The sequence below is a fragment of the Stenella coeruleoalba genome, assembly GCF_951394435.1.
Source record: "Stenella coeruleoalba genome assembly, chromosome: 12".
Lineage (NCBI taxonomy): Eukaryota > Metazoa > Chordata > Mammalia > Artiodactyla > Delphinidae > Stenella > Stenella coeruleoalba.
The window spans coordinates 58767601-58790212 of NC_137158.1; the positions used below are offsets into that span (position 1 = coordinate 58767601).

A 22612-nucleotide genomic window follows, 5' to 3' on the forward strand; every position below is an offset into this window, starting at 1 on the left:
AGCTAAATCTCTTATAGTTCATGAATATCATTATATCATGCAGATATTAAAGTTCTTTCAAATAATTTAAGTAAATATGAGAATATGCTTGTTATATATTTAAGAGAATAAAATAGACTCTGTATTTGATACTATAATCCCATGCAATACATTTATAAATACCAAAAAAAAGAGAATCAAATTTCTTTGGATTATAGGGTTATCTTTTCTTCTTGAGAAAATTTTGAATTTTTCTGTAAGAATAGCTTCTAAAATTAAAAAAGAGGCTAGTCAAATACCAAAAACCAAAAATAGTAATGAATATTTATTCAGTGTTTAGTATGTTCTAGAGGCTGTAGTGGTTTAGATGAATGTCATTTAATCCTCAGAACAACACTCTCGAGAAGTTATTATTATAATCCCCAATTTACAGGCTCCTAATGTAGACTCTGCTATAAGACCTTTTTAAAACAAAATTGTCTGACTCTCAAAATATTTCCTTTATTGCTAGTACCTGGAATAGTGCTCAGTACAAGTATGTTTAATGAAGATATTTAAACCAACTGTATGGAATTCAGAGAATTACCTGTCAGACTCTTCACTTAGGTTTAAAAAAATTAACCAAGAAGGACAGGGTGAGAGACACCTGGCTCAGCCTTGCTGTGCTCTCAGCTAGCCTCGGGTACCTCGGAAGGAACGATGTTCCCTACACTGGATGTGCTCTTTGATCTCCAGACTGCAATGCTGAGATGAATTTTCCTTGGAGTGAAAACATGATTAGGTTTCCTCTACCTTTGAAATCGCTTTAAAAACTGTTTAAACACTGGAATCGAGATCTCATTTGTTCTCTGCAGTTTCACATTACAAAATCACAGTTAACCTCAGAGCCAAATGCTTCTTTTTTTTTTCCCTTTGAATTTTTCCACTAAAGGAAGTTTTTCTTAGAAGCAGATTGAAAACTCTTACTCTTTTCCAAAAACAAGAGAGACAAAAGACACTCACTGGCTGAATTCCACATCAAGTCCTGAAGCTTTATCTGTCGAGAGAAGAGGGAATACTTTTCTCTCAATATCCAAAAAGGAAGGAAATTCTCTTAAGCACTCCCAGCCACATAGAGAGGAAGCAGTTATAAATCTCAAGCCCAGGGTTATAGGAAATATTACTTCGTCCATTTTCCATAAATCAGCTTCATTTTTGATGCTGAGGCCCCATATTTCCTGCTGGCAAGACATGAGTCACTTCTCCCTCAACGTGGTATGTGTGTAAGTTCTGGATGGTAGCATGCAGAGCAACCACCAAGGCACGTGTGCAGTGCATCACCCATCTGCACGGCTCCCTGTCTGCAGCAACAGTGCTGTGCTTCTTATGAGGGCATCGTTGGGGATTCCGGTCACCCCACTGCTACACTTTCAGGTCCCAGCAGGCCCCATCGGGCCACACCTGCTGCTTAGCTGCCCCACCCAGTGCCTGTGCCCCCTGCTCAGGCACTCACCCAGTTCTCAGTCTGCCCTCACTGGGTGAAGTCCTTCTCTGCTTGAGGTGGGCTTTAAGAAATGCCCTTTTCTTCCTTCTGTTTCCTCTAAGCCACTCTGCACCTTTTGCAGTCTGTCTTCATTGCATCTTGACCCAAGTCAAGAAGTCTTAGGAACCACATTTCCTTCATGCCCTGTCTCAAAACTCCTTTGCACAAGAACGCTCAGAAGGTCTCACACGCCTCAATCCTGAGGACGCAAAGTGGAAAGTGCGGGAGGAGAGACCATCCAGTCATTTGAGTGACAAACAAAGATGGTCAGGATTTTAAGTCTGGGTGTAGTATCAGTACCACATCCTATATGGCATGGTACTGCCCAGCTTCCCCCTTGGTATCTAAATGCAGGAGCCTGTGAGATGTTATGGAAGTCCTAGCAAATGAACACACGTAGCGATTACTCCTGAGGCATAATTTTCATAATCACAAGACATGAATTAGCGTTTTAAAACAACTCTTAAATATATGAAAATAATATAGGTTGTATGCATGTTATAACGGTTTAAACAATGTGAAAGTGTTAAAAACTGAAGCTTCTCCTTATTACAATTCCATTCTTCTGAGGCAATTTACACTACCTATTAATATGTTTTCTTCAATATCAAGTAATCATATATGAACATACAGAAAGAAAAACATAAAAATGGAACCATACCTCACATATTATTCTTTGACATGTGAGCTCCTTTAGATTTACTTCACTTAGCAGCAGAGTATCTCAGAATGTGGACACGTTGTAATTTTTTAGGCTGTGACCTATGGGTGGATATTCAGTTTGTTACCATTTTTTTAATATGGCAAGCAACGAATCAATAAACATTCTTGTACATATATTATTAATTACATATGCCAGTTTTTATTTCTATCATAAAAATTTCTAGAAGTGGGTTAGAAGTTATGCACACTTCAATTTTAATAAACCGTACAAGAATTACTTTCCAAAACTGCTATGCACAAATTAATAATCTCACTAAGCACATATGAGAATATCCATTTTCCCAACATCCTTGCCAGTACTAGATGTTATCAATCTTCTTAATTTTTGCCAATTATTATAAATGATAAGGAATGTTTTTATGTTTCCCTGACTTCTAGTTTGGCAAGCATCTTTTAATATATTTATTGTCTATTGCAATTCCTTTTCTGTGAATTGTCTTATTTATGTTCTTTACCAATTTTATATTTTACTATCTTTTCATTAATTTCTAGAAGGGACTTAAACCTTAGGGATTTTCTTCTTTTATAAAAAAATGCTTTTCCTCAGCATACCTGAACTTAATTTTTAAATAATCTTTTACCACATAGGAAGTGTAAATTTCTATGTAGAAAAAAAAAATCTATCAATTTGTTTCCCTTTTGGTCAGTGGGTTTCTTCTCTTCCTTAGGAAAGTTGAGCCCAACCTGGAACAATAATACTCACCTGTTTTTTTGTTTCAATACTGGTATACATTTATTCTACATTTAGTTTTTAATTCACAGGGAAACTCCTTTATATGTGGTATGAGGTAGAGCTCTAGATTTATTTTCTTCCAGATTATACCAACAATATTTACTTTATGCATTTTACAGGAATGGAAAAAGGTGCAGAAGAAGAACTTGCCTGAGTGACTGAGTTAATAAGGCAGAGCTGGGATGTAAGCCCAGGGAGCCTCTCTCTTATTCCTTTAACATAGCCACCATCCTTGTTTTTACATCACGTCTGGGTTCTGAAGGAGTGTTCTGATAGAGAATCCAGGCTAGAAGTCTGCATTCACACTTACCAGTCACTGTCTTCATATAGTGAGGCAGTCACCTCAGTGTTTTTGTGCCTTAATTTCACATTCCCACAGTGGCCCGAGCATGATCCCATTGTATCACTAAATACACTGCATATGAGTTGTGGGTTTCTTTTCTGTTCTCTTTCTACATATTGGGAATTTTGAGGGCAAAGACTGTCATCTGCTCATCTTTGTATCCCCAGAGATTAGCACTGTCCCTGATACACAGTAGGTACTTCATAAATGTTTGCTAAGTGGGTAAATGAAGGGCAGTTCCACTTTAAATTCTTTTAGAATTCTTCATTTTACTAATACTAAAATTATCATTTACCAACAATACGGAAATCAGTAAAGTTGCTAAAGGCGTACATTCAACGTATGGTAAAGTAGGTACAGGATCCCTTGTGTCCAGAATCTGCATGCAGTGCTCTTTTCACTGTGAATAACTTAAATCGATGGATGTAAATAGGAGGAAAGAGGGGCCCTGCCCATAGAGTGAAAAATCCCAGACATTTTCTGTTACCTAGTGACACCAAGAGGGACATTTCACTTCCGTTTCATCTCTCATAAAAACAAGGGACACCACTGTTAGTATCTGACTCATATCAGCGCAGTGACAACTTCACTGTCTTAGCACCTGGATGAAGCAAGGAGCAATTAGTAAGTGCTCCCATTATAGAAGCACTAATGAGGCAATTTCTTAAACCACTACCCCCCTGCAAGCCAAAATCAGACAAACAAGCTGGTCCATTTGAAGGCTTAGGAAAAGAAAAATTCTCAGCAGAAATAGAAATGAGGCTATGCCAGGTATGTGTGACAGATTCAGTTCATCGGCAGCGAGTACCACAACACACCATCATCTGGGAGACCCAGGACATCCAGCCTGTCCTGTGGAGAATGTGGTCATGACGGTGCCAACAGGCAGGATGGCTTTATTTGGGAGGACTCTCTTCCTTCTCCTAACCCGCTGAGTAACAAGATATGGCCAGTAACGTTTTCAACAGAACTATAGCTTCACCCACCTAGTGGGTGATGTTGTGACCTAGGGAGTGTCTTGTCAGGAGAAGTGACCTCGTGTGCTGCTGCACATTCCTTTTCATTCGCCTTATACCAATGTTTCGGAAGAACGTGCACAATCACTCTATGCAGGACAGACTTCAGGCTCTCCTGAGTCTAGACACTCCAGTGATGCCTCAGATTCACCAGGGGAAAGGGGACGGGACAGCCAGTGCTGAGGCGCGCCGACTTGTCTTTCTGCCTCTGGCTACCCTGTGTCTCAGAAAAGACATTTCTGCACACCAAAAAGCAAATAGTCACATACCCACTTTCTCTTTTTCTCAACTCGGCACCGAGGAAATCATTTGGAGGAGATGCTAGTAAAGACCCGCTAGCTCCCCCAGACAGGTAATTCCACAACAGGGCACAGGACTGCCAGGAGGAAGGCCCAGGCTCCACGTTTCGGCTTAGACTCTAATTGCGACGATAAAACTGCTACTCAACTAAATGTTTCTTTTTGTCTCTTCTTTTATAAAATAAGGAAAATAAAATTCACCCTATCAGACAGATGAGCAAACTGAGGATAAAATCAATGATATATTTGACCTGACTTTGGGATTGCAAAAAGCACAGTGGATCAGGTCATTATTGGGATAATAATGATTCTTGCAGAAATATTAAAAAAAAAAAAAAAAAACCCGTCTCTTCCTTAAAGCCAAAATAGCTTGTGAAACTTCACAGAGTGATTATAATTTTTGACATTTGTAAAGAGTTTAACAGAGCCCTTCCACACAAATCATGCCACTTAAGCCTCACACTGGCATTAACGTATGTATGATTTTTTTCTCTTTAAAAAAAAAAGAAGAAACTGAGTTCAAAAGAGGTTAACCTGCTTTAGAAAGCCCAACTGGTTACCAGTGGACATTAACTTTGCCCTTCTGATTCTCATTTTCTTTTTATAATTCTATTGTTTTAAGAAAACAGTTGCATAAAAAGTTGTATTAAAAGCATTACATTTAATACTTTGTTATTTGTGCAAGACAAAGTGCCCCGTGGTATATAATATTCTCAGATTCCTTTCTAATGAAACCAAATTATCCTTGAAAATTATTAAAAGATTTCATTCAGATTCATGTATGCATTATGCTGATCAATATTTCCCACAGGTGTTATTAACTACTATAAAAAAAGCATTTTTACCATTCTCCTACTTAAATAGGCTTCCTCATTATAGAAACAAAAGCAATACATGGAATTAGATGCAGCTTTACTAATTACAACTAAAACCAAATAAAAGACATAGATGAAATAAATTATATCCAAATGGAATCATTTTTCAGACAACTTGTATGAAATATCAGTAGGCTTTTAGTAATAATAGGTTTATTTGGTGATGATTCTTAAATATAGGCTCATTAAGAGATTTATTATTGATGAGTAAGAACATAGTGCAAAAAGTAAACTCAAAATGGATTAAAGACCTTAAATGTAAGGCCAGACACTAGCAAACTCTTAGAAGAAAACATAGGCAGGACACTCTATGACATAAATCACAGCAAGATCCTTTTTGACCCACCTCCTACAGAAATGGAAATAAAAACAAAAATAAACAAATGGGACCTAATGAAACTTAAAATCTTTTGCACAGCAAAGGAAACCATAAACAAGACGAAAAGACAACCCTCTGAATGGGAGGAAATATTTGCAAATGATGCAACTGACAAAGGATTAATCTCCAAAATTCACAAGCAGCTCATGCAGCTCAATATCAAAAAAACAAACAACCCAATCCAAAACTGGGCAGAAGACCTAAATAGACATTTCTCCAAAGAAGATATACAGATTGCCAACAAACACATGAAAGAATGCTCAACATCATTAATCATTAGAGAAATGCAAATCAAAACTACAATGAGATATCATCTCACACCGGTCAGAATGGCCATCATCAAAAAATCTACAAACAATAAATGCTGGAGAGGGTGTGGAGAAAAGGGAACCCTCTTGCACTGTTGGTGGGAATGTAAATTCCCACCAACTATGGAGGTTCAGTATGGAGGTGCCTTAAAAAACTAAAAATAGAACTACCATACAACCCAGCAATCCCACTACTGGGCATATACCCTGAGAAAATCACAATTTAAAAAGAGTCACGTACCAAAATGTTCATTCCAGCTCTATTTACAATAGCCAGGACATGGAAGCAACCTAAGTGTCCATCAACAGATGAATGGATAAAGAAGATGTGGCACATATATACAATGGAATATTACTCAGCCATAAAAAGAAACGAAATTGAGTTACTTGTAGTGAGGTGGATGGACCTAGAGTCTGTCATACAGAGTGAAGTAAGTCAGAAAGAGAAAAACAAATACCATATGCTAACACATATATATGGAATCTAAAAAAAAAAAAAAAAAGGTCATGAAGAACCTAGGGGCAAGACGGGAATAAAGACACAGACCTACTAGAGAATGGACTTGAGGATACTGGGAGGGGGAAGGGTAAGCTGGGACAAAGTGAGAGAGTGGCATGGACATATATACACTACCAAACGTAAAACAGATAGCTAGTGGGAAGCAGCCGCATAGCACAGGGAGATCAGCTCGGTGCTTTGTGACCACCTAGAGGGGTGGGATAGGGAGGGTGGGAGGGAGGGAGACGCAAGAGGGAGGAGATATGGGGACATATGTATATGTATAGCTGATTCACTTTGTTATAAAGCAGAAACTGCAGAAACTAACACACCATTGTAAAGCAATTATACTCCAATAAAGATGTTAAAAATACATATATATAGTGCAAATCCTAGAAAAGAATACTGTGTTTATATTACAGAAATAACTTATAAAACTATTTTTAAATAAGTGCAAGTTTTTATTAAGAAAACAAATTTGGTATTTGAATTAATAAGACCAGAGCTGCGGGATTTGTTTTGCTCACCACATTAAAAGAGTGATTATTCATCCATTCCTTGTCCCCAGGAAAGAGTGAAATATGTGTGAAAATTAAATGGGACATGGCAGGTGGACATTTCTGAAGCCCGGTAACAAAAATAGCAGACTAAATATACACAGAAGTCCCTTCTCTGATACAGGCAAGTTGTTTTAACAGGATCTTCCTGATAGGGTCCATATCTCATTGCTCTTTGCAACACTGAGTGGTTACAAATTAGTTCACAGAATCAGCCTTCAGTAAATCTTAGCCTCCTTGCATCCCCAGACTAGCAACTCATCCTTGAGTTTAGAAAAGAATACAGCAGAGAGACGAAGGCTATACCCCTCTCTGCCATCTGCTGAAACAAGGAAACTGAGAATAATGTTCAGAAAGTGGGCCTTAAGTCTTGCCTTTTATTTCTTGAAGCAGAGAGCATGCCTTGTTTCAGTGTCCTGTTAGGATGACAGTACACAAAAAGGCAAAGGAGAGTCAGGACCCCGTTTCTAGTTCTAGTTGTTTTACACATTGTATGGCCTTGAGTTAATCTCCAAAATCCAGAAGCATCAAGAGGTTTGGAAAATACATGATTTGTGAATTAATGGATCAAACCGAATCATCTCTGCCTCATTCCAGCACTAGTATTCTATTATTATGTATGTGTAAAGAATTTTATCTAAAATACTTATCTTTAAATTAATATTTTTAATTTAATAAGCCATTACTGACTTCAGAATCACCATGGAACTACCAAGTCTCTGGGTGCAATGGTTCCCAAGCCTCACCCACAGCCTGTGTAACAAGGATCAATGGCAGTGGGGCCCCAGAATCTGCTTAGTGTCAAAGTTCTACCTGTGATTTTAATGATCTGCCAGGTTGGGCAGTGCTGCTTTACCGGTGCTTTTAAAATGATCCCATTTCATAACACAACTCTACCAAAAACTTGGAATCCATACCGAAAGACAAAATGCTGAGTTTTCCAGAGAAGATTAATACTTGACAGACAAAAAGAACAACAGCCCTGGATCTCTGAGAGTCAGATTATTTAAATGCCTTATCAAAGGACAAGGTGCAGGGCTTTCCTGGTGGCGCAGTGGTTGAGAGTCCGCCTGCCGATGCAGGGGACACGGGTTCGTGCCCCGGTCCGGGAAGATCCCACATGCCGTGGAGCGGCTGGGCCCATGAGCCACGGCCGCTGAGCCTGTGTGTCCGGAGCCTGTGCTCCGCAACGGGAGAGGCCACAACAGTGAGAGGCCCGCGTAACGCAAAAAAAAAAAAAAAAAAAAAAAAAATTAATGAAAAGGACAAGGTGCAGGTGACTAGCAGAGGTAGGGCAGGGGCCAAGTTCTTCTGACTTCAAATCCAGTGCCAAATTCACTGTATACCAAACATTCTCATCATTTAAATTCACACAGTAATTATTTAATCAAGCACCTACTATGTCAAAGACCCCATGCTATCATATATAGCAGTAGGTAACATGTGTCCGAGAGGGCAAATTTCCTCCTTACCCCTCTTGAGTTCTTTTGGCTGGTCTAACAATTAAATTGACACAAGACAAATTAACAGGAGAAAAAAAAATTAATTCATACGCTTGGAGGTCTTGTGGAAATGGGACCCCAGAAGTGAACAAAGCTGGCTGTTTATATATAATTTTTAGGCAAAGAAACAATTATCTGGGAAGATTTAAACAAAGGGGCTTGTGCTTGGGGTAGCAGACTTCTAAAGAAGTAACACAGTTTGTTCCTTTATACAGCTTTCTTGGCCTTGAATTCCCTAACTCTGGTGATAAGGATGCTTTGTACCCTCCTAGAGTAAAGATGATACTTTCACATGGGAGATTTATTTCCCACTTTCAGGGGGAAAGGGAGAAATGAGTGAGTTTTTTTAATATCATTCTTTTCCACCGGCTGTTTCTCAAGTAACTTTCATTCAACATAAGCAGTATGCCATTGTGCCATGTCTTGGGGCAGCCTGCTCTGAATCCCAGCACATGTTTTTTGAGTTCTATGTGCCGGGCACCATTTTAAGCCTTTAAAAAAAATTAACTCCTTGAATCCACAGAACAAACCTATGGGGTAGATACTACTGCTCTCCCAATTTTATGAAACAACTAAGAACAACAAAGGCACAGAAAGGATAAGCAACTTGCCCAAGGACACACGGCTATAAGGGACAGGATTAAGATTAGAACCAGGTGCTCAGCTCCAAAACCCAAGCTCTTTGAACAGTAGGCAGTACTGTGCAGGGAATTATCGTTTGTTGAATACCCTGGAGTTGAGGGTGCTACACGTATTACCTCATTCAATCCTCCTGATGCAACAGGTTCAGGAGTGTCAGTCACTTACCCAAGGTTGCATAGGGCAGTAAATAAACTGATCGAACGCTGTACCACTTACAACGTTTTTAGAAGCAAATGACAGAAAACTCGACAATAATGGACTTAAACAAAAAAGGGAATGTATTGGTTCAAACAACTGGAAAGTCTGGTGATAGTACCGGTTTCAGGTACAGCTGGATTCAGGAGTCAAATGATGTCACCAGACCTGATTTTCTTGGTCTCTACTTCAGCGTCTTCTGTCTTAACTCCATTCTCTGTCCCCATGTGGAGTTTCACGGAAACATCCACTCAGTCAGAAAACAATCTACTTCCCAACAGCCAAAAACCAAAAGTTTTTACCCTGAGACTATGTGTCTACTACTGAAGCAATCATGCAGGGCTTATAATACGCTGACTGGCTAAGTAAGCCTGGATACAGATGCTGAGAACCAAAACTAACAGCTGTCCACTGAAAATCAAATGCCAGCCTAGCCTGACTCCCCATAAATACAAATTAGTTGTGAGTATATTGATGTGTTTTCTGTCAGAGTCCCACAGCACTTGCTTCATACTACCTCTAGTTTCAGAGCTTTTCACTAGAATCCAGGGAGAAAAATATGTGGTTAAGCTTTCAGTCGGGGTGCTACCGAAGTATTTTGTTCCTATCTATCTGCCTCTTCAGGCCCGTGGTCCTCTGCTGTGCGGGGACCCGGCTGGGTGATGGGAATGGCCAGAAGTAGTCTATCATTAACCACGCAGACACTGCCGCTGTTGTCTGCCTGGGGCTCCACCCAGCAGCAGAACACAGGGTTCTTTCTCCTCTCAAATCCCAGAATCCCACTTGGGTTTTGGAGTCCCCTCAAGTCTCTGGCCAGAAGGAGGCCACCGAGTCCTTTAATCTAGCATTCACCAGAGCAGATGTGGTCATTGCTTCTCTGGTCTCTTCTCCTAATCCTTTGCTGAGGAATCCTTACCAAGTACCAGGGTTTTGGTCTGGAGGGAAGAAATCTCTATCCTACTCAAACCTCTGTTCTCAGACATTCTGCCTAGTCTTTCCACACCCCCAAAGATCTACACTTTGGAAGACAAAGGCCAAGAAGAAGCTCAAGGCTGCTTCCCAGGTCTGTCTCTCCCCTGAGCTATGAAGAACAAAGAGAAAGGAAATACCAACATAAAAACCAGTCGCTGATATTCCCAAAGTATTTTCCCTCCGCTCTACCATCTATCAAATGCCCACAGTGTGGGCGTGTATGCTGAGTGTTTGTCTACCTCCTTTATTTTTCACACCCAGCTACTCTGGAACCACTGCCCAGGCCAGGAAACCAAGTCTCAGAGAGGTGAACTTACTTGTTCACTGTCACAGGGCCACACCTGGGCCTGTTTGCCCTCAGACGGCTTCTTCAGCCTTTTTCTGTTCTGCTCTGTACGGTGACAGGGGGCTGCCTTTTTCTGCTCCCATGTCAGCTGGGGCTGGCCGGTAGGAGGCGCTGATGGGAGACGGGACGGCAAGAACCATGAAGAAGCCAGGGTACCTCTCATCACCCCTCTCCCTTCGCCTGAGACATTTCTCTGGCAGTTGCTGAATTCCATCAGTGGCTCCAGCTCCCACTAGACTGGCCTCTGTAGTCCTAGCTTCTGCAGATCCCTGCCCTGGGCTATGGTAATGAATGGTGACCAACCACCTAGGCTTGCCTGGGACTGAAGGTTTTCTAGGACACAGGGCTTCCAGTGCTAAAACAGAAAGTTCTGGACAAAACCAGCAACGGGTCGCTCTAGTGGTAATACCACCTCCTCCGCCTAAGTGGTAGTGCCTACCCGAGTGCCTAATCTCTGAGTCTCTAACTATGCCCCAGGTGGCTTCTTAGCCTCCATCACCTGCTCCACTCCATTCCCTCCATTAAATTCCTCTATTGTAAGAAAAGGTTCCTATTTTCCTGGTTAGAACAGGTATTTATACTGGTATTTCCTTTCTCTTCTTTGTTCTTCATACCTCAGGGGAAATAAGCTGTGAGTCTGATATAGTTACCCAGCTAGTAAGAGACAAAGGTGGTATTTTTACTGAAGGCTGTGCTCTTATCACCACATTGCAGTCAATCAGAAGAACTGCACTGCAGCTTAGGGAAAGACAGTTCTCCACACCTGTCTGCCCCCGTCTATATAATCTTACCATCAGGAAGTATTATTTTATTTTACCTTTGAAGGATTAAGTCATGGTAACAAAGCTTACAAATGAGTTATTTTTAGCTCTAGCAAGTAAAACACAGCTTCTGTATCTGCTCTTCTGAAGTGGAGTGGCAAAGAAAGAGGGGGAGGGTACTACTCACCGCCTTGTCAGCTCTGCTGAGAGACCAGAAGCTTCTGTTTCAAAGGCAAGCAGCAATTATACTTATGGGAATGTCAGAGGTCACCCAGACACAGGCGGGGAGTTCTGGTTGTCAATCATGAGTACACATTTCTGGATACCACCCATCTGGCCAATGAAATGGTCCCCACCGTGGAACACATCTGTGTAATTCACACTGTGTGTGTAGCTATTGTTATAGTAACAAACCACCAGGACTCTTTTTTTTCATTTACTTTAAGTTCCTTTTTTGAGGACAAATGTGCATTCTGTATTGGAAAGAAAAGAAAAAAGTTTGTTAGTAAGAAACATGGTCAGATAGTCAGATGTAACATAAGCTCATCTTAAATGCATTCCAAAATAGAGATGGAGGACATGTGTCCATCAGTTCAAATAGGACCTACTGGTTGTGAATTCCACCTACTTCAAGGCAAAAGAATGTCCTAAAGAGGCATGTTTCAGATCAGTCTGCTTCTTATTCATATTTAATTTTCTTGCAAATGTGGAAACACAGAACAGTTCATGCTAAGCTATAAGCCACAAGATTAAATCCAACCGTTTCTAAAAGCAAGTCTAGGTGTCCAAATTCACAATAACCTGCCTCCGATTTTATTTCAGTAGATGCTTCACGGAACAGCTTGAACTCAGCAGAGTACAGCAAGAAATTGCTTTATTTGCTTTTCTGATCACAACCCCCAAAGGAGCTATAGGATGGCCCCCTTTCTTGCCCCTTAAAAACACATCATGCAGGAGCCATAGCTCTCTTGACCTCTTCAGTTATTAAAAGTTCAGTCTCGTTTACTCAATTCAAAACTTCATTGCAACTTAACACTCAGCTCCTCTGCTCCCCAGGGCCAGCCAGGCCTCCACCGGAGGACCTGGAGTTGGGAGGGCACGTGGTCTGCTCCCCTACTTCTTTTAGCTCCTCTGGGCTTGAGTGTCCTTCTCGTCCTCACTTGGTTGTTGACAGGGCTCCGCACTGCATAGTTCTCTGACCTGAGAGATCTGCTCTTGTGTCTTCCTGCCCCTGGGCTCTTGATGCAATATCTCTTCACCTGGTGATCTATGACATTTAGGGCTTTAAATGCAATTCAAACATTAATAAGAACAGGTCCATTAACATTCTGTTAGATAAATCACGACCCTTTGTGATATACTTCTCCTCTTTCGGGTAATATGGTATACCCTAATCAATTAAAAGTAACATGAAAGACTGTAGCCTTTATACATGAAGGACAGCTCGCCCAAAGATAGAATCCTTGGACAGAATCCACAGATAGATTTCCTACATTCTGTAGGACTGGCTCCATTGTTCCTCAACAGTAAATGCGTCTGTGGAGAAACCTGTGGTCAGCTGAGTTTCTTTTTCCTCTTGAGAAAAGACTGGGCTCTTTTACACTTAGCTGACCAAGGCTTTTTTTGTTTGAAGTCCAGTTACTTTACTAAGACATGTTTTTGTGTTGACTGATCTGGGCCAGCTTTCTCTGGATCACGGCATACCATTTCAATCTACAGATTTCAATCTTTCATTTCAGGAAAATTCTTGAATTGTATCTTTGAATATTTATTGTATTCCATTGTTTTGTTCCTTTTTTTTTTCTTTTTTTTTTTTTTTTTTTTTGCGGTACGCGGGCCTCTCACTGCTGTGGCCTCTCCCGTTGCGGAGCACAGGCTCCGGACGCGCAGGCTCAGCGGCCATGGCTCACCGGCCCAGCCGCTCCGCAGCATGTGGGATCTTCCCGGACCGGGGCACGAACCCGTGTCCCCTGCATCGGCAGGTGGACTCTCAACCACTGCGCCACCAGGGAAGCCCCCATTTTCTTTAAAGATGCCAAATATGTGCATGTTGGATGTTCTTTGTCTTTTTTCTATATCTATCATGAGATGGGATAGAGGCACATTTCCCTGGCTGGCTGATGCTGGCTCCTAACTTTATATACTTGGTCAAGTGGAAGTTATTTGTTCAGTTCTATCTGATGAGCAGGATGCGTCCACACTACCTCACCAGGGCCTCAGTTCTCCAATAATATGGTCTGTCATCAGAATGAGCAGCTGCCAATCACTGCTCTATCACCAGAAAGGAGACTGCATGAGAAGTGGGCTCATGGCTCGTTGGTTTCTAAAGTCCTGAGCCACTCTTTCTGTATCTTTCAGTAAAGCAAAATGATCCAACACAAGTTACAAACACAATTTTGTTGTTAGTATTGGTGGATGAGTACCAGGTTATTTTTACATTTAATTCACACTAGTTGCAGTGCAAAAAAAGAAATCTGGACCACTGTTTTCCTTTTTTAACTCTTGGAACTTGAATTTTATCATCTGTAAAATGGGTCAATAAAATGTGTCTTGCAGCATTCTTGTAAGGATTAGCAATAAGATATGTAACCTTCATCTATGATTTATGGTGTATGGTAGATGCTTGACAGCTGGATAATTATTGATATTCTTATCATCTTATCCCATTGCTTCACTCTTATGTTTAAAGAGGAGAGATCTCAATGGAAATCAAAAATGATTTTTGAAAGTTTAGTGCATCCCAGGCTTCCCTGGTGGCGCAGTGGTGGAGAGTCCGCCTGCCAATGCAGGGGACACGGGTTTGAGCCCTGGTCCGGGAAGATCCCACATGCCACGGAGCGACTAAGCCCGTGTGCCACAGCTACTGAGCCTGCACTCTAAAGCCTGCAAATCACAACTACTGAAGCCCATGCACCTACAGCCCGTGCTCCCAACAAGAGAAGCCACCGCAATGAGAAGCCGGCGCACCACAACAAAGAGTAGCCCCTGCTCGCTGCAACTAGAGAAAGCCCACGTGCAGCAACAAAGACCCAATGCAGCCATAAATAAATAAATAAATAAAATTTATTTTAAAAAAGAGTAGGAAAAAGATCTTATTTATTTGTATTACTGTGATAGCAAAATATTAATTAATCTGTTCAAGAAAGATAATTTAAAACGTAGCTTGAAAAATCACTTAAGTGTTGAGCAGTAAGATCCAACAAGATACAGCACAGGTTTTACAGTCAGAAATTCCAGGTGTGCATTCCAAACCCATCATTTACAAGCCATATGATTTGGGGTTAAGCTACACAACTCTTTTGAACTTCACGTTTCTCATTTGTAAAGTGAAATTAATTTATCTCATAGGATGTTAGGATTAAATGAAATAAGAGAACTGAAAGGGCTGTACAATTTTAATTATTGTCTGCTCTGTGCCCCAAAGTATTAGTGTTATAAAAATAACTCTGTGGTTCAATATTCATGTTTGTGAGTCTAAATTCCTGTAGTTTCCATATTCACTGGGGGCCAGGGTGGGAGCTCCTCAGAGTAATAAGGATTACCTTTGCCTACGTGTTATCTAAGAACCTGGGAGCTAAAAAAGGGAGCCAGAGATGCCCTACATCAGCGTACCTGTCAATAATGTATTTGAGATCTATTAACGTTCCTCTTGCACAAAGAGATTCAGCACCTGGTCAGACCAAGTGTCCTCAGATTGGTTCAGCTGACATTAAGACCTAATAAGGAAATCAGGCCAAGATCACTGGGAACAAGATTCTTTCTCTGCACCCATGTTGAGAGCGAACAGTCAATTAAATCCTTACTGTTACACCTGGGGAAAGGTCTTTACAAACTCGACATTTCTCAAGCTTTCTAAGAGCTATTCATATACGGTCGCTGCATTCAGACAATTGTCTCTCATCCAGAAGCATTCTGTCTAAAATGCCTTTCTTTTACGGTTTCTGTGGGTGTGAAATTCTTAAAAGCTGTGAAACCATTGTCTCCAGGACAGGATTCCAGGTGTGGTAACTTATTGTTATGCTCTCCTAATATATTAGGAGGATATATTCATAAAAAGGCTTCAGCAAGTAGTTTGTATTTTCTCCACATCACAGCCAGGGGACGTGTGAAATCAATAGTGCCACCATCTTTGCTGTCTCATCCGTGACTTCTAGGCACAGCACACAGCCATCCCTCTGTGAGATCACTCCAGCCAGAACAAGCTCTACGTCGTTCTTGATGAAGATATCCTTAAACTAAATCAATCGCTTTATTCTCCTTGAGGCTATTCAACATCTGCCAGGCTTGCTATATTTTATTAATATTTTAAAGGTAAACCTTTTGAATGTCTACAACTCACACTGGAAAGGAAAATCTATGGCATTGAAATCACTGTCCTGAGGACAATTTTTAGAATGTCAAATATTTCCTGATTTTCAAGTCTGGGCTAGTTCATTGTGATGACTACATGCTTTCATGAGAAGCTCCTGTTTCCTATCGCTTATGCTTCAATTTATGGTATTGCAACAGTGTCTAGCAATGATTTGTCTAATGGATTCAAGATAAAACTTGCCAACAGCACAAGAAAAATGCCATCTACAAAATGGAACTACACTCAAACTAAAAAGTGTTTGCTATTATCCAGGGATCAAGAAGAATCTCTCCCCAGATCCCTCCTTCACTATAATTCTTTGGTACTTTTATAAATTGAACTAATCATGTGGATTATAGCATTTGTTTTGCATAAGTATGATAAAAGTGTGAGATAAAAAGCATTTGGATGGAATAAAAGTAGAGAATATAGAAAATTATTATTTATTGAATAAGTGAATGGATTATTAGCTATAAATCCAATGTATCCCCTTAGAAGGATTTTAATAAGATGCTGGAAGATTGCATAACCATTACACAGATTATCCAAATGGTTACTTTGGAAACATGGGGAGTTGATTTGACAAATGTGCCTTCGCTAATAATAATCAGAGCATCCACAGAAACAAAGGCCAATGCCCATAATAAGGTGTGCACGGCCACTGTATTGGCCCATGTCAATAGATGGTACAGATTTATGAAAAGACCAGATGTAAACACTGTTAGGACTGATCAAATAGGGCTTATTTGTCAGAGTTCACCAAAGAAGTAAGAACAGTCAAGACACACAGCAGCAGGACCACCACAGATGGCTGCCCAGGCTGTGCACTGCCCAACTCTAGAGGCACCATTCAATGGCAATGCACTGTGACTAGGACCTTCTGCAACTTGGCACTCTGTTGGGCAGAGAGAACTGCATTATCCTGGGCAGATACAGCCTCTGGATCCACCCCCAATACCTTGCTATAGGGTTTTCAAAGTTACAGATGACAGTGTTTACACGAGTGACTTTCTAGAAGCATAACTGCCCCTCTCTAGTCCCAGCTTTATGTGTATCAGTCTAGCATATTTCTACACACAGGCTAGAAAGATACATTCCAGAGAGCACCACTTCCAAGGCAGGTAGGTACAGCTCATCAATCTCAGCATTATGTAATACACAACACACATCTTGCTCAGGCATAAACAAAAGCCTCATTCACCACCCTTGCTCTCTCCAGCCTGGTACATCCTGGTCTAGGAATATTTTTAGTGCTGCAGATTGGGTCATGTCACTAACAAATCCCTTAGACTAGCTGAGTTTATTCTGAATGCTGAAAATTTAGGATCATAGGTAGAAAAATTTAGAGCATTTAGGAGCTCTTTCCATCTCCTGTTAACAGGAGATGGAAAGAGTAAACAGGGCCATATGTTCCCACACTGGCCATAAAATATAAAGGCCCAGAGGAAGCAATTGTGGGGAAGGGTTCATGTTGAAATGATGCTATACTCCTGGTCTTCTTATTAGCCAGGAAGAGTGGTCAGCTTTAGTCACCTGCGACAGACTGTAAGCCTGTGGAAATTGCATGGGCTTCAGAGTTTTATACAAATGAGTTTTGAGTCCTGCTTTTACAAACTTAGTCCCTGCCCTACATCATGTCAGGTGCTTGACCTCTCTGAGGATCTGTTTTTTCTGCCTTTGATCCTTTAATAATACTTAACTCCCAGGATGAATAGTAGGATTAATGAGATGTGTATAAAACTCTTGGTACAGTTCCTAGCATGTGGTAGGTGAAAAACAAATAGCACCTATTATATTTATTACAAGAATAAACCATAAATCATGAGAACAATTGCACTAAGTAACTATATGTATTCTTATAATACTAACTGTGAGTGCAGTTATTATATCTTTATAACAGTTTGAAGAATTAATTTCAACTATACAAGTTAATAGAATATCTTCTCATAATCATAATTTCTCTGCAGGTTTGTTATTAGAAATAAAGCTAATATCTGGGAAATGCCTCTGAGTAAGTCCTAAATAAACAGATGCTATTATTTTACACAATTTTTAAATTGTAACTTTACCCTGTGCAAGTTGCATCTCATTGCCATGAACTCACGCAATATGTAAAAATGTGTTGTTTTGTTGAATTTTTATTCTAATGAAGTGCTTTGCTGGAAATTGTATAATCTGCCTTCAGGTTTCTGGGTCAAAATGAAATGAAAAGCCATAATTTCTGTTTCTCTGATGAGGGAATTAGAAAGTGGAAAAAGAAATATTCTAGACCAAAACGGGGATGGTGGTGGAATAAAGAACAAATATTGCAACAACAAAAAAAAATAGAGTATCTTCTCCCTTAAAAACAACTGAATACTACATATGAAGTCATTACTTTAATCACTCTCTACTAGCCTCTATTATTTCTGTTATCCTCCTTACCTCCTAAGAAACAATCAGTAGCATGAGATTTTTTAATATTTATTAATTATTTTTGGCTGCTTTGGTCTTAGTCATGGCTCACGGGATCTTTCATTGGGGCGCACTGGCTCTTCTTTGTGTGCGTTGGATTCTCTCTAGTTGTGGTGCGAGGGCTGCAGAGCACACGGGCTCATTAGTTGAGGCATGCGGGCTCAGTAGTTGCAGCATGAGGGCTTTGTTGCCCGACAGCACGTGGGATCTTAGTTCCCCTACCAGGGATCTAACCGGAGTCCCCTGCATTGCAAGATGGATTCTTAACCACTGGACCACCAGGGAAGTCCCAGCATGAGATTTTTTTTATTTTACTGAAGTATAGTTGATGCATAGTACTATATAAGTCACAGGTATACAATATAGCGATTCACAATTTTTAAAGGTTATACTTCATTTATAGTTATTATAAAATATTGGCTATATTCCCCATGTTGTACAATATATCCTTGTAGCTTATTTTCTGCCTAATAGTTTGTACTTAATGCCCTACCCCATAGTAACCTTCCCCTGTTCCCTCTCCCCTCTGGTAAGCACTAGTTTGTTCTCTGTATCTGTGAGTCTGCTTCTTTTTTGTTATATTCACTAGTTTAAGTATCATGAGATACTGATATTTAAGCATAAATATATGAAAAAGTATATAAGGTTAAAAAAAATTATATCAGTTATCAAATGCTATGATACTATATGTACCATTCTAGTAGTGTTTTTTACTCGGCAGTTTTTTGAGATCAGGCCATGTTGTTATACTTAAATCCGGTACATTCTTTTTAACTCTTGTATTGGGGCACTCCAATCTGTGAACACACCACTTTTTATTTATCCATCCCTGATTGGTACACTTTTATATTGCTTCTAATTTTTCACTATTAAGAAAAACATTATGAACAAACTTGGCACAGGTGTAAAATTTTGTCAAGGGTATATGCCAGAAGTAGAACTCCAAGGTATACATATTTTAAATTTTTCTGGCTATTGGAAAATTCCTTTCTAAGGTGATCACATCCATTTACATTCACACCTACAGTTTATAAGTGCTCCTGTTTTCAAGTCCTCGCCAACCTGCGAGGTTTTCATTTTGTTGATGGTTTTCTTTGCTGTGCAGAAGCTTTTTAATTTGACGTAGTCCTATTTTACTTTTTTCTTTTGTGCCTTTGCCTTTGACGTCAAAATCAAAAAATCATCACCAGGATCTGACCAAATTTAATATTATCTAATGTTTAAATTTTGCCAGACTGGTTAATGAAAATATGTTGTTTTTCTTAACCTTTCCCTATATGTACTAGATATGAATCCTTTGTTATATAGGTTGCAAATAAAGTCTTTGAGTCTGTCACTTATCTTATAATTTTTTAATAAAGTCTCTTGGGGATATATTTTATAATCAAAGGTAGGCATATTTGCAAATGTTTCTTAACTGTTTTTTGCGTTTTGTGTCTTAAGAAATACTTTCTTACTTGCCAATTATAAATATATTCTAGATATTCTTTAAGTAGTTTTCAGTTTGCTTTTCATTTAGATCTATAATACAGTTTTATTTGCTTTTTTGTAGAGATGTAATTGGTTTTTTCTATATAGAGGGCAGTTGCCATAAAAAACTATTGAGTAGTTCATCCTTTCTTCCAAGTCCCCACATGGCTATGAATCTGTTTCTGGGCTCTCTGTCTGGTTCATTAATCTATTTGTTTATTCCTGCACCAAACCACATTATTTACTCTAGCTTTGTAATAAACTTTGAGGTGTGATAGGGCAAGTCCAGCTCATTAGAGTTCTTTTTCGGAATTGTTTTGATTATTTTTGCAAATTTAGTTTTCCATGCAAATTCTACATTCAGTTTGTCAACTTGTATGAAGAGTCTGGTGGGGATATTGGTTGGGACTGCACTTCTTTTACATATTAATTTGAAAAAGAGCAACATCTTTGTAATAATGACCATTATACAATGTATACAATGGTATACAATGACCATTGTATCTCACCATTTATTGGGGTCTTACTTTATGTCCTTCAATAACATTTCATAATTTTCTCTATAAATGTATTCTACTCTTTCTTACATTTCTTTCTTGTTACTTCATTGTCTTTACTGCTATCATGATTGGGATTTTCTAAATGGTAATTGCTCAGGTATATGGAAGCCATTGGTTTTAGTCCGTTGATAGCATATCAGACTCACTTTCAGATTAGTTCATGTACTTCCAATAGCTTATCATTCATTATTATATGTTTTTCAGGTAAACAGTTACATTATCTATAAATAATCACATTTTTTTCTAATCATTATACCTTTTACTTCTTGTTTTTGACTTGTTGGCGTTACTCTAGTACAATTGGAATATTAGCCAATGACAGCCAGGATTCTCATCTTATTCCTGGTTTTACTTGCAAGGCTTTGAATGTTTCACCATTAAGTATAATCTTTGCTAGATATTTCTAGTAAATAACTTCCATCAGACTGAGGAAAACTTCTTCTATACTTAGTTAGCTATTAGTTGTGTGTGTGTGTGTGTGTTTTAATCAAGTATGGTTATTGAACTTTGAATTTCTAATTAGTTCTTTCTTTTAACCTCTTGTAATTTGTTTCCTGAGTGCAATATTTTCTTTACAGTTTCTGGTGATAGCATTAGATTCATTTTACACATCTTGTTCTTAATGCTTTATTAGCTGTTTTTTCAGACTAACTTCTGTGTTTTGCCTCTCTTTCACTGGGTGGCTTTCCTTGGTCTCTCATTCTTAACTTTGGGCCTCTCTCTCTACTATGCTTCCTGTGGATGGTCAGCTGCCTCTGTATACAAAGCTTATCTGCAGGGAAAAGCCAAAGCTAATATGGGGATTGGGCTCCACAAGGCTTTAAACAAGTGTGGGAGGAGGGCAGGATGCCCCTGGTGGGACATCGCGGCACCTGGTCTGAGCTTAACAATTCCTGCTCCTCTGCCTGTCACCAAGGGCTTGGCCCTCTGCCCCAAGCATTGCTTCTCTTGGAAATGGATACTCTTTGTCACAGATTCCTACCCTAAAATAGAGTGTGTGCGTGTGTGTGAGCATCTGTGTATGTGTTTCTAAGGGGTCATCTGCCAAGTACTTTTGAAGACAATAACCCAATCAAGTATCCTCCTGACCGCCCCCTTGGCCTCCTCCAGCTTCCGGTTTCCACCACTTCTTAGCTTGAACTGCATTTGGTGTTTCTCTTATTTTTTGTGGTGTGACTCCCTTGGGTTTATGCACATGTTTGGTGCTGCTGTTTACCTCTTTAAAATCTGATTCCATTTATTTTAAGTAATGTAGGGATTCGTCACAATTTTTTTAAATTTTCTTTCTTTTATTAGGGCGAGTGTGACTATACACACACACACACACACACACACACACACACACACATTCATTTCTAGGGTTTGTTGTAAGACATCAGAATTTATTGCATGCTCAGCCTGCTATTTTGAAACCAGAGCATCCTATCTTTGTCCACTGGGGACTTTTCCTAAACTTGAACTTCGTATCTTGAATTTTAAAAAAATCAATTGAATGAGTTGGAAGAGTAGCATCAAATATGATTTGATCTCAAAATGGCCTCTGTCAATCTAAATATGGGTCTGGAGTTTGACCAATTTAAAAGCTATCTGAGAATCTTTGTATTTGGGACTCACTGACTCCATCTATTATTTCTGTGACCTTGAATAAGTTGTTCAATACCTCTGAACCTCCGCTGGGTTGTTGTGAGGGTCAAGTAGAAAAATTTACATTAAAATGGCTTATAATTGATTACACACTGTGCATGGAAATGATCATTGTGAGCATTACCCCATTATCTTTGATTTCCCATCTGACACACCTGAATTTTCAAGTTGTCGATACATCTTGTCTACTTACAGCAAAATATATTTGATGGAAATATTTCCATGCTATTCCCAAAAGCTGATAACACATTGTTTTTTTGTTTTTTTTTTAACATCTTTATTGGGGTATAATTGCTTTACAATGGTGTGTTAGTGTCTGCTTTATAACAAAGTGAATCAGTTATACATATACATATGTTCCCATATGTCTTCCCTCTTCCGTCTCCCTCCCTCCCACCCTCCCTATCCCACCCCTCCAGGCTGTCACAAAGCACCGAGCCAATATCCCTGTGCCATGCGGCTGCTTCCCTAACATATTGTTT

At 39.6% G+C, this 22612-nt stretch overlaps 1 long non-coding RNA gene across 1 annotated transcript in view; it reads right to left on the reverse strand.

Moving 5' to 3' along the window:
• The window catches only part of LOC307195551, a 46856-nt gene extending 44603 nt beyond the window's left edge, over positions 1–2253 (reverse strand). Inside the window, exon 1 of the long non-coding RNA XR_013830865.1 lies at positions 2163–2253. This is a non-coding gene — a long non-coding RNA (uncharacterized lncRNA). The remainder of the gene's footprint in view (positions 1–2162) is intronic.
• Between the last annotated feature and the right edge of the window lie 20359 nt (positions 2254–22612).